Source organism: Bos indicus, chromosome 10 (assembly GCF_029378745.1).
Source record: "Bos indicus isolate NIAB-ARS_2022 breed Sahiwal x Tharparkar chromosome 10, NIAB-ARS_B.indTharparkar_mat_pri_1.0, whole genome shotgun sequence".
Taxonomy (NCBI): domain Eukaryota; kingdom Metazoa; phylum Chordata; class Mammalia; order Artiodactyla; family Bovidae; genus Bos; species Bos indicus.
Window position 1 is genome coordinate 100,462,075 of NC_091769.1, and position 11,699 is coordinate 100,473,773.

General features: G+C 50.9%; 1 long non-coding RNA gene across 1 annotated transcript in view; it reads right to left on the minus strand.

Moving 5' to 3' along the window:
* LOC139185422 (uncharacterized) overlaps positions 1-9,451 on the minus strand; it is a 78,933-nt gene extending 69,482 nt beyond the window's left edge. The window contains exon 1 of the long non-coding RNA XR_011569051.1: positions 9,155-9,451. This is a non-coding gene — a long non-coding RNA (uncharacterized lncRNA). The remainder of the gene's footprint in view (positions 1-9,154) is intronic.
* Positions 9,452-11,699: the final 2,248 nt, after the last annotated feature.

Below are 11,699 nucleotides of genomic sequence, written 5' to 3' on the forward strand. Positions count from 1 at the left end.
TAATTACCTTGGGTTCCTCTGAGGCGAATGCAGTAATATTCTCATGGCAGAACTAACTGTTTTACCGAATGAGGTGACAGAATCCTCTAAGAGTACTGGGGATGGGGCGAGGAGAGGACAAGACCAAGTTTCTGGACCCAAAGCTATAGATTCTAACGCTGCTTTCTTGAGAACATGAAGACTCGCTTGTATGTATCTTTCTAGCCATGAACGTTTCATGGACACTGCTCGCTTAGCCAAAAGATGTACTTTTCATATTTCTTAATTAAATTCCGGGGAAGATTTAGGAAGCGACATTTGAAACCTGGGGTCTTTCCCATGTTTACTACCTCCCTCCCTCCACCTTGGTCATCAGTTGAAGTTAAACTGCATATACATAAACCTCTTAAGTCTGTACTGAGGTGTTTTAAAGAAAATACAGATAATGTTTTACCTGTATTTTCTTATTCAAATTATTGTTATAGCCCAAGCGGCTATCACCTTGGTCATCATTTTCTTTATTACATTAAAGAAATTTGGGGACTTCCTTAGCAGTCCAGTCGTTAAGACTCCGCCTTCCATTGCAGAGGGCCCAGGTTCGACCCCTGGTCAGGGAACTGAGGTCCCACATGCCATGGGGTGTGGCCAAAAATGTTATAAATAAATAAATAAATTTGGCTCACATGATGAGACCCTTCCGCCCGCCGGGGTCTCTAGTAATCCTCCGTGGGGGGCCTGTCTTTATCCGTGTCTCCTTCTGCCCCCGTTTCTCGCTTCTCTTGCCTTCTCTGGGTCCTCTTTGGACCTGTGTTTGTGACCCACATCCACAGAGAAGTCATTTTGATGAGGATTGGTGGGCGACGGGGTTGGGGTAGGAGGACCCTGAAGCCCAGTGCTGCTAATGGTGTAAACCAGCGGTCCCCAACCTCCGGGCCACTGGTCATCTGCGGCCTGTTAGGAGACAGGCTGCACAGCAGGAGGCGAGTGGGTGAAGCTCCATCTGTTTACAGCCGCTCCCCGTCCCTCTCCCATCGCCCCCAGATGGGACCATCTAGTTGCAGGAAAGCAAGCTCAGAGCTTCCACTGATTCTGCATTATGGTGAGCTGTGTAATCACTTCATCATGTATGACAGTGTAACAGTAACAGGAATGACGTGCACAGTAGCCGTAGTGTGCTTCAATCCTCTGGAAACCATCCCCGCCTGCACCCCCACACCTCCCAACCCCGGTCCGTGGAAGAATTGCCTTCTGTGAGACCGGCCCCTGACTGGGGACCACTGACTTACACGCTAAATAAAATAAAATTAAACATCCTTCCTTGCAGATGGCGCTGGCGGTAAAGAACCCACCTGCCAATGCAGGAGACGCAAGTGTTCACTCCCTGGGTTGGGAAGATCCCCTGGAGGAGGGCATGGCACCCCCACTCCAGTACTCCTGCCTGGAGAATCCCAGGCAGAGGAGCCTGATGGGCTACATACAGTCCACGGGGTCGCAAAGCGTCAGACACGCCTGAGAGACCAGCACACAGCGCACCACTTGCAGAAGAGCCTCAGCCATCCCGAGTCCAGGCTGGTCCCTGTTTCTGCGCCTCCTCCTCGCTGCCTTCCCTCTGCCTGGAGAGTTTCTGTCCCAGCTCCTCCCTCTCTGCCTCTGACTCCTCCATTTCATGGGGTCTTTCTCTCCACCATCCCACCCCTGCCACCGATCCCCGGCCCCTCACCCAGAGCAAACCAAGTGCCTGCAGCTTGTCAAAAGTCTTCTGTCATCTCCCGTCCTCCTCCCGCCTTCTGCCCTCTGCTCAGGGCTCGTCTTTCCCCACCATCTGTGCCAGGGCGAGTTTTGCTGAACACAAATAAACACACAAAACACACAAATAAACCCTCAGCAAAGGTCACTTCCTATCTGCCAGGTCACAAAATAACTCTTCCCCCCACCCTCTTCCAACTGCACACGAATGTGATCAAGATGTTCCTTTGCTTGAATCTCTGCAGCAGCTCCTGGCTGGCCTGTGTGCATCCCATTGCCATGGTTACCGGGCCCTTGGTGACCAGGTCCTGCCCCCTCCATTCCAGCCTAATATCTTACTGCTCGCCCACAGGGCCTTCTGGGCCGGTCTTGCCCAGACACTTAGCCTTCTCCGAATGGCCCAGCTCTGCCCTGTCTCCTGTGTCCTCCTTGCTGGCTGTGCCTGGATGGCCCCTCCCTTAACTCTGCCTGACCGCTGCTGCCTCACCTCCCCCAGGAAGCCCTCCCTGACTGCTCTGTGCTTCTCTGTGTTCCCAGCAACCCCCTTCGGAGGTCTTTCCCAGCGCTTAGAGCACATCTCTCTCCCCCACCAGATGGAATTCCTCAGGGAAAGAAGTACATCGGCACACTTCCGTATCCTGAAGCCAAGCCCACTGAGGTCTTCAACGCCTGTGTGTTAAATGACGGACTGAACGTGGGAGACCCGTCCCTCACCTTGGAGGTGACTAAGGACGGTCTGGGAGGGGTGAGCGGGGAGGGTAGGGCTTGGGAAGGAGCGTGGCTGCAGCCCCACGGAGGAAGAGGGACCTTCTGGACGGTGGTCCAGGGAAACCACGTTGGCTCCACGTCCTCCACTCCCTTCAGCACCAATGTCTGAGCCCGTCCTCTTCCTTCTCATTCTCTGAGACAGATCTGGGGTCTTGTCCTCCTGCCCACCCCAGGCACCCATCACTGGGTGCTGACCCTGCCTGGCTCCCGTGGGAGGGGCTGGACAATGGGCTGGGCACCGGACCTGGGTCTGTCTTCATCCCCAGCCTCCGATTCCTGGAAGGAACCTCCTAAGGTCTTAGGTGACCGTGGAAGGGATTTCCCTCAGCAGAGAGCAAGGCATCCCAAGGTTTTTGATGTATACTTAGACATTGCCCTCCTGGCCCCTCTGACCAATCCCTGCACCCCAACCTCTCTCAGTGGTTCTTGTTCAGTCGCTCAGTTGTGTCCGACCCCATGGACTGCAGCCCGCCAGGCTTCCCTGTCCCTCACCATCTCCTGGAGCCTACTCAAACTCATGTTCTTCGAGTCGGTGATGCCATCCAACCATCTCATCCCCTGTTGCCCTCTTCTCCTCCCGCCTTCAATCTTTCCCAGCATCAGGGGCTTTTCCAATGAGTTGACTCTTTGCATCAAGTGGCCAAAGGATTGGAGCTTTAGCTTCAACATCTATGGGACAGAATTGAAACCCCCCACAATACAGTCCTGCCTCCCGGAACAGGCCTGTTCGAAGTCAGCACAGAGGCTGAATCCCTGTGGTTGCTGATGAAGCAGCCGTCTCAGGCCATCTCTGTGAAGGGCATTCTGGAGGCCTCGCGCCGGCAGTTGAGAGCTTTGGCCTGGGAGCGAGCCCCTCCGCTTTTGCTCTCGGGTCACTGGCCACAGCTGGTCACACGGCCCCACCCAGCTACATGGGGGCAAGAAGTACAGTCCCCCCAGAAGATGGGGAGCTAGTCTGCTGCACTCATGGCTACATAGCGGGCGAAGAAAGGGAAGTCTGAAACAGAGGGCAAAAAGGGAAATGGAGAATTTCAGAGAAGAAGGCAAAGCTGGTTGGCCGATAGGCACAGCAATTCTGGGCTGACCTCAAACAGAGCAGATGGCAGAGGGTGAGATGGTCGGATGGCATCGCCGACTCAATGGACATGAGTGTGAGTGAACTCCGGGAGCAGGTGATGGACAGGGAGGCCTGGCGTGCTGCTGTCCATGCGGTCGCAGAGTCGGACACGACTGAGCGACTGCACTGAACTGAGCTGAACTGAGCAGGGCCAGGCAGGTGCAGACTGAGCCCCGGCTTTGTGAGCGTGGAGCGGGGGTGCTCTCTGCGTCTCCACAGCACCTTTCCCCTTCCCCACACGTCCTTCTTCTGGGTCCGCGGGAACCCTAGTCAGCCTTGAAGGACCCTGCCCTCCCCTAGAAATCGTCCCGGTGAGTGCGGCCACCCTCTCTACCCCATGCACCTTTCACTCTGGCGTTTAAGCACATTTCACCTGACCTCAGACTCTGTACTGTCTGATGGGACTTGTCCATCCTTTTGTTTTGATACAGCCTCTTCTTCCTGATGGCAAATCCCTTGAGTTCAGAGTCAACCTGAATTCTTTTTCTCTACCCGCTCCCATGGTGTGGGATGAGGCATTCAGTATGCCTGGGTCCTCGAAATGGACTCCCCCCCGGGGAGGATGAAAACAGACACGAGACGTCAAGGGGAGGCTCAAAGCTGAGAAAGAAATGCCAGTCTCCACCTCAGTCTGTCAAAGTGTCCAGGAACCACTTGAATTGAATCACATCGTCTTTGACCCCTGAAACAACACTGTCAGCTATACATTTCTGTATCAGCAGTGGCTTCATAGAAGAGCCTCTGACCAGCACCCTGGATCTCCGTGTTGGCCAGCAGAGAGGCCGCAGGTCACATGTGGCTGCTGGGCATTTTAAATGTGACCATTGAGACTGAAACCAAATTTTGAACTAAACTGGAATATGCTACAAGTGAAAAAACCACATCAGGTTTCAAAGTCTATATGAAAAAAAAATGCAAACTGTCCCAGTAATATTTTGTTCTATTGATTTTAAGGCCATAATATTTCAGATCTAGTACATTAAGTGAACTTCATTTTTAAAATAATTTCATTATCTCTTTGTACTTTTAAAATGTGCGGCCTTAGAAAAGTTAAAATGACATCTGTGTCCTGCAGAATATTTCCGTGGAGCATCATGGATCAGGAAAGCCCAGGGCAGGATTTGGAAAGCTTAATTCATTTCACATTGCTATTTCCAAAGCTGCAAAGCGTTACTTTTGGCCAAACCTAAAGAATCTGCCTGCAGTGCAGGAGACGGGGGTTTGATCCGTGGGTTGGGAAGATTCCCTGCAGAAGGTAATGGCTACCCACTCCAGTGTTCTTGCCTGGAGAATCCCATGGATGGTGGAGCCTAGCAGGATACAATCCATGGGGTCGCAAAGAGTCAGACACGACTGAGTGACTAACACACTAATTTGCAGATATTCTCACAAGGGCAGCATTTGAAATTTGGGACATTTAATTTTTTTAATATTTGTTATTTGTTTTGACTGCACCAGGTGTGGGATCTGGGTTTTTTTTTTTTTTTTTCGGTTGCAGCCTGCGGGATCTGGCTCCCTGACCAGGAATTGAACCCCGGTCCCCTGCTTTGGGAGCATGGAATCTTAGCTGCTGGACCACCAGGCAAGCCCCGGGACGTCTTCCTCTCTCTATTTACTTTCCTGCTTTTCTCCCAAACCTATGACTGCAAAACCCATCTAAAAGCATCTTATTTATTCCATAAACAGATCTCCAGATCTTAACAAAGTAACAATTGCTGCTCTGTATTTCACACACACACGCTCCCCTACAGGGACAACATTTTCCCATGTGTAAAGCGACATGCCTGATTGCTGGATTAAGCAACGGAAATTAATTATTACAGTAATTACTTGGCCACTAAATATCTGAATGCCAGACCTGACATAGCTGTCCTGGGAGCCACCTTCAGCTTCCTGAATGCATTAGTATCGACAGGGCAGCTCAAGCCAATGTATTTTTAAAACTCTTTCTTCTGCTGCTCTTTGCAGTGTGATCCAGGAGCATTTGTTTGGAGGAAGAGGAGGTTGGACACCTTAGACCACAGGAGACAAAAAAAAAAGACAGCTGGCTTCTGGAACCCATCTTCCCAGGCCAGGAGAACATCAAATGCCTGAAAATGAGAACTTCAGTCTTCAATAGGGTGCGAACACGTGCAGTGTGAAAACGCTAGCTGGGCGATGGGAGAAACCTCAGTGTAGAGGCCAGGAGGGCTCAGACCCAAGCTGCCATCCCTGCAGGAGGGGTCTGCCGCTGGGGATTCTAAAGCTGCAGGGACGAGTCCCCTGGGGGCCAGGGCTGAGGACTCGGCTCTTTGTCACGGCCCACGGTCAGTCCCCAGGAAGCTGCAGGGAACCATGCCAAGGTGCCGGCAGGAAGTCCCCCTGAGCTCCTTCTAAAGTACCCTTTCTGTTTTTTTCTCTCCATGGTATCCCGGGCACACCAGTCATCCAGGGCACCTCACCTGCCTTCTTCCCTGAGGCCAACTTTGTTCAGGGTGGAGAAAAGATTTCCTTTAGGGAACAGATCCGGGTCAAGACCACAGCTTTCAAAAGCAGCCCTGCAGAACAGGGCTTCTCTGGCAGGAAAACGAGAAACCCCACCTGCTTGTTTCTTCGTCTCCTCCTGCCGTGGGGCTCCGCCTTCATCCGGGAGGCACATGATGGTTAGCATGGCTGAAGCAGCTTCAGACAGTTCAGAGCGTGGATTCACAGGATAAGAATGCTTCAGCTTCTTGATTTTTTGCACCTTGGGGTAGGGTTTGAGCTCAATGGTGAGAGAGTGCACAACTTTTTGTATTTTTTTTTAAAATCATCCATCCAGTTAGACCACACTTTGGACATCTGGGAGTCACCAGGTAATTCTCCCTGGCACAAGCCCTATTGTTCCAGCTTTAAAACTGTCAGTTTAACTCAGAAAACCATTAGGCCGCATGTCAGCGGGTATTAAAGGAAGTGACTTCACTAAAAGCCATCTGGGAAACTCCACTGTTCCCGGATCCCTGCAAAGCTTTCACTCTGTAGGTCAGAACCATTTCCATCTTCTCCAAAACAGAGAGTCCTCCAAGCAAACACACAAGCCCAAAGGTTACAGCATCACCCCAAATGGTTTCCATTCCTCTTGGAAAGTACCACTGTCTATTAAGAAAAAGAAATCAGTGATAACAGTAATAGCAACTGAGTGTAGCACGTTACTATTGGGTAGAGCGTTGAACATTTTAGAGTATTATTTTCTTTAACCCTATAATATGCATTAATTCAAAATACATTTATTGAGTGACCACTGTCTTGACAAGTCCCTCTCTCATGGAGCTCCTATTCCATCCTGTAACTTTGGAAACATTTGTCCACCTCTGACCGCAGCTGTGGCTGGAGGCACCGCTCCCCACTTCCAGTGGCTTCTGATTTGGGGAGAGAGGAAGCTGGATCTGCCCTGAAGAGCAGGTGGGTTTGCCCGGAAGGCTGGCGATGGGCAGTGGTGGAGAGACGGCGGGCCTTTAGAGGCGAGAGACAGATGGGCTCCAGGCTGAACAGCTGGGGTGTGTCCCCATGGGCGGAAATTCCAGGATGAAGACCAGGAAGAGCTGAGCCCCACCCAGATAAGAGACCACGATTCTCTCATTCTCGAGGTATGGGAGACCTTCCCAACTAAGGTGCACAGGAAGGCGCCTTGGAGTTCAGAAGGGAGGGCGCGACCCCTCAGAATAAGTGATGCAGCTCCCTACAGGCCTCTTCACTAGAATCCGTCTTGGCTAAGAGGTACGCCCGCACCCGTGGGATAACCCAAACACAGACTCGTGTGTGAGTGCTCCGTCCCTCAGTCGCGTCTGACTCTGTGACTTTGGGACTGTAGCCCACCACGCTCCTCTGTCTGTGGGATCCTCCAGGGTATAGAACACTGGAGGTGGTTGCCGTTTCCTTTTGGGGATCTTCCAGACCCGGGGATCAGGCCTACATCTCCTGCATCCCCTGCGTCTCCTGCGTTGGCAGGCAGATTCTTTGCCACTGAGCTAATGGGGAGACCCAAATACAGACTCAGAACCAGGGAAAGCAAGATGATTGGGCAAAGGAAACCCAGAAGAATGGCCCGTAAAAGTGATTCAAAACGCCACGTGGGCGACACTCTGAGTCCGCGCATCTGTCTATCCACATGAACTCTCTTTCCTCCTGACAAGCACTGCTCCCCATTTCTTCATGGGAATTCACCTTCGGCAGAGCTGCGGGGGCCTTGTCCCTGACCACTGGTCCTGGGGTTGGGATTCAGCATGCTCACGGCTGCAGCCTGACCTCCATCTCTGGCCGGGAACTGAAGAACTGCTTCAAGCCGCTGGACATCACTTTCATCCTTCAGAGAAGGGCATTCCACTGGGCTCTGTGGAGGCTCCCCGACAGGAGTGAGCCCCAGTGGCCAGGCAGGGCTTACTAAGGCGCCCTTGCTAGACTTCACCCACTCCTTTGTCTGCCTCTCACTGCTGCTTCCCTTGGACTTCCTGGATCACCTCCCAAACAAATGCCTTGGGCTCATGCCCTTGTCTCAGCTGCTGCTTTAAGAGAACTGAGAGTGGGTTATTACCTCCATTTCACAGATGAGGTCATCGAGGCCAACTGCCTTTAAGTCCCACACAGTTGGATGTAGCGGAGCCACGACTCACCCCACGTGTGTCTGAGCCCCTGGACTCAGCATCAGGCCCCCGTCACTAAATGCTTTCTCGCTGCTCCAGTCTAACCAGAATGTGTACCGGGGACTTGCTGACCCCCACTGGTGCTTCCCAAGGCAGGCCATCCCATCACGGGCAGTTCTAATGACCAGAACGTTCTGCTTGATGTTCAGCCCATATTCACATCCCTGAAACGTCATTCATTACTTCTTCCTCACCAAGTGTCTTCACGGTGCTAGACACTGGGGCACGGCTCTAGGGAGCCCCAGGTGGTTCCCTTTGGCCCCTAAGATTTCTGCCCACAACTGATGGGCACCGATCAGTTGGGGACCCTTGCGGGGGTGCCGTGGGAGCACGGAGTAAAGCTGTCCTGGGCCACACCCTAGGAAAGGATGCTCCCCGGTCCACACACTGGTCCTGCAAGGCTGCGGTTATCAGATCCCCCGAGACTTGTTCGTGCTGTTCGGGTCCATCAGCCCACCTTTGGATGGGCCTTGGTGGCCGAACGGAGCCCACACCCCTGGTACAATCACAGAAAACCTCAGTGCAACATGCATTACCAAGATGAGAGCAGAGACCCAGCCATCACAGGGAGTGGGGAAGCCATGGGTGAATCCTTGAACTTGTCCCAAAGAGCAGTCTTTGGAAGACCCACTGGATGTTTCTGCTGCTGAGTCTCTCATGCCCCATTCCCTAGCTCTCGTGCCACCAAAAACATGGGCAGCACAGGCGTAAGATATCTAGATTCAATCCAAGAGAGTGGAGAACAATGTTATATTCCATTTCCCCTTGTTCCCTTGTGTTGCTACTGATACACGAAGTAGCAGCTTACAGGGCCAAGTAGTGAGTAGAAGTGTTTGGAGTCTGCCATGTGCATGTAAAAGTGAGGTTGTGAAACTCCTGGGCTCACCTGCCTGCTTGGATTTCAGGAGGTCCCAGGGAAAAGCAGCATCATGTGGCAGTTAGGTTGCTGTGATGCACTGGAAGGGCAAGCAGCAGTCACACAAGTGCCTTCTTTCATCCAGCTTTCTCTGCAACATAAACGAATGCTCAAAGTTTTATTTCCTTCCCTCTGATCTATTAAGCTCTCATTTGCTTTTTATTTTTTTCCTTTTTGAATAACATTTTGAGGGATGGGATTCTAGACACTCATCTCTGGAGTCCTGAAGAGACAAAGCTCAGATTCCTGGGAAATGAAGCCACAATCTAGAACTACATATCCACCCATCCGTCTACCCATCCATCCATCCACCCATCCATCCACTCATCTATCTATCCACTCATCCTTCCATCTATCCACTCATCCATCTACCCATCCATCCATCCATCCACTCATCCATCCATCATGCATCCATCCATCCATTCACTCATCCATCCATCCACCTTCCTCCCCTATACTTGCTTTTCCTAAAGATACCAAAGAGGAGTTGAAATCACCTTTAATCATAGAAAGCCCCAGCCAGTTAGCCAGCCATCTATCTATCCATCCATCCATCCATCCATCTGTCCATCCATCCACTCATCCATCCATCCATCCATCCACCCATCACTGTCCCCTTCCATTTACTAATTTATTCAATAAATATTAAGCACATGCCAAGAGCTGCATTAGGGGCTATACTAAGATCCTGAGATGCTGCAATAAAAAGACCTCTTGTCCTAGAGCTTACGGTCTAGCAGGGAGGAGACATTATGCAAATAATTCTACAAATAACTAGCTACAGTTTTAATCTCTGTCTCTGAAGAGAGTATGAGGTGTTTTGCAAAACTGTAACAATCAGGACCTTACTTTGCCTGGATTCCCCGGAAGGTGACATTCAAACCAACAAGGAGCAGGAGGTGGGTGTTAATAAAGTAAAGAAGGAAGGAGAGGAAGGGGAGGTGATTTAGGTGAGAAGGGTCTGCATGATGACCCCGCAACGACAGGTGTACTGCAAAGGACCACCTAAAGGCCAGTGTGCCCACTAAGTGTGAGATTCAAGAGAGAAATGGGAAGCCCCAAGGGAAGAAGAATTAAGCGTGTGATGATGGAGTCAGATTCATGTATTAAAAGATCACGCCACTAACTTGTTTAAAGAGTGGACTCCAGAAAGGGGAACCAGGGGATGGCGTGGAAGGTAGGGGTACAGTTGCAGGGAGAGCTGTTAGGAGGCCCCAGCACTGTCCAGGGAGAGGCGACAGTGTCCAGTACTGGAACAGGAGGGCAGCAATGAAGAGAAGTGGGAAGCTCAAGGCACATTTTGGGAGGAGTTGGCCAGGACTCCACGGTGCTATATGGCGGCCCTCAGGACAGGGTGCACAGTTTCTGGGTGATCTCCTTCCAATACACAACTGCATAAGGGTCTACAGGGTCAGAGAGAGGAGACTTTGGCTATCCCACCTTCTACCTAGCCCTGCTTCTTCTGAGAGTGTGGTTCGCAGGCCATGGCACTGTTCTAATTGCTTCTTGCCGGTCAAGAAACTATGGGGCGTGTAAACCTCGAATTTTTTGCACACAGCCCTCTTTCTCTGCACACCCCTAGCATTTACTAGCCTACAGGGTGGTGGTGGTTTAGTTGCCAAGTCGTATCCAACTCTTGCAACCTCATGGACTGTAGCCTGCCAGGTTTCTCTGTCCATGGGATTCTCTGGGCAAGAAAACTGGAGTGGGTTGCCATTTCCTTCTCCAAGGGATCTTCCCAACCCAAGAATCAAACCCGGGTCTCCTGCATTGCAAGCATATTCTCTACCAACTGAGCTACTAAGGTAGCCCCACAGGGTAGATGGTCAACATTCTATTAGTACTTGGGAACTGAGTCATCACTCCATAATTTCAGGAAAGGTGGGACTCCAATGCAGCCTCACCTCCATTCTGTTACTGTTGCCCATCAGCCTTCAAGATAGCTGGGAAGTTAGGCAAACCAAGAAGGGAGAAGATGGGATCAGTACATACCCTGTTCCCTAGCACAGGAAGGGGGGAAAACCACATCATCACAATCCCTGAGTACAAGAAAGACCAAAGACAGCATCAAAAGGTGAGGTGGCTTAGATTTCTTAACAGTTTCTTATAATTAACATAGTTCTTATAGTCTACTCTCTTTTCTTCCTGCTTAGTTGCCTTGCAGACCACTAGTCCTTCCGGGTGTTCATGGCAGACATTATTAATTGATCCTGACCTTGCAGACCACTAGTCCTTCCGGGTGCTCATGGCAGACATTACTAATAGATCCTGATACTTTTCTTCAGACTGAACCTTCAGGATCACTCTCTATGTGTCAGGCTCTTCAGCTGACAAAAGTTAGTACATAAAGTTAAACTTATTTCCCATTCTTATTTTTGACATTTTTGTTTGTTTGGTTTTTGTTTGTGTTTGTTCTTGACTTTTTAATCAAACTAATTAACCTGGAGAGATTTTTTAAACAACTGTTTGCTTAAAGCTGCTAGGTAGGTGAGATTCCTGGTTACCCCTGGGATAA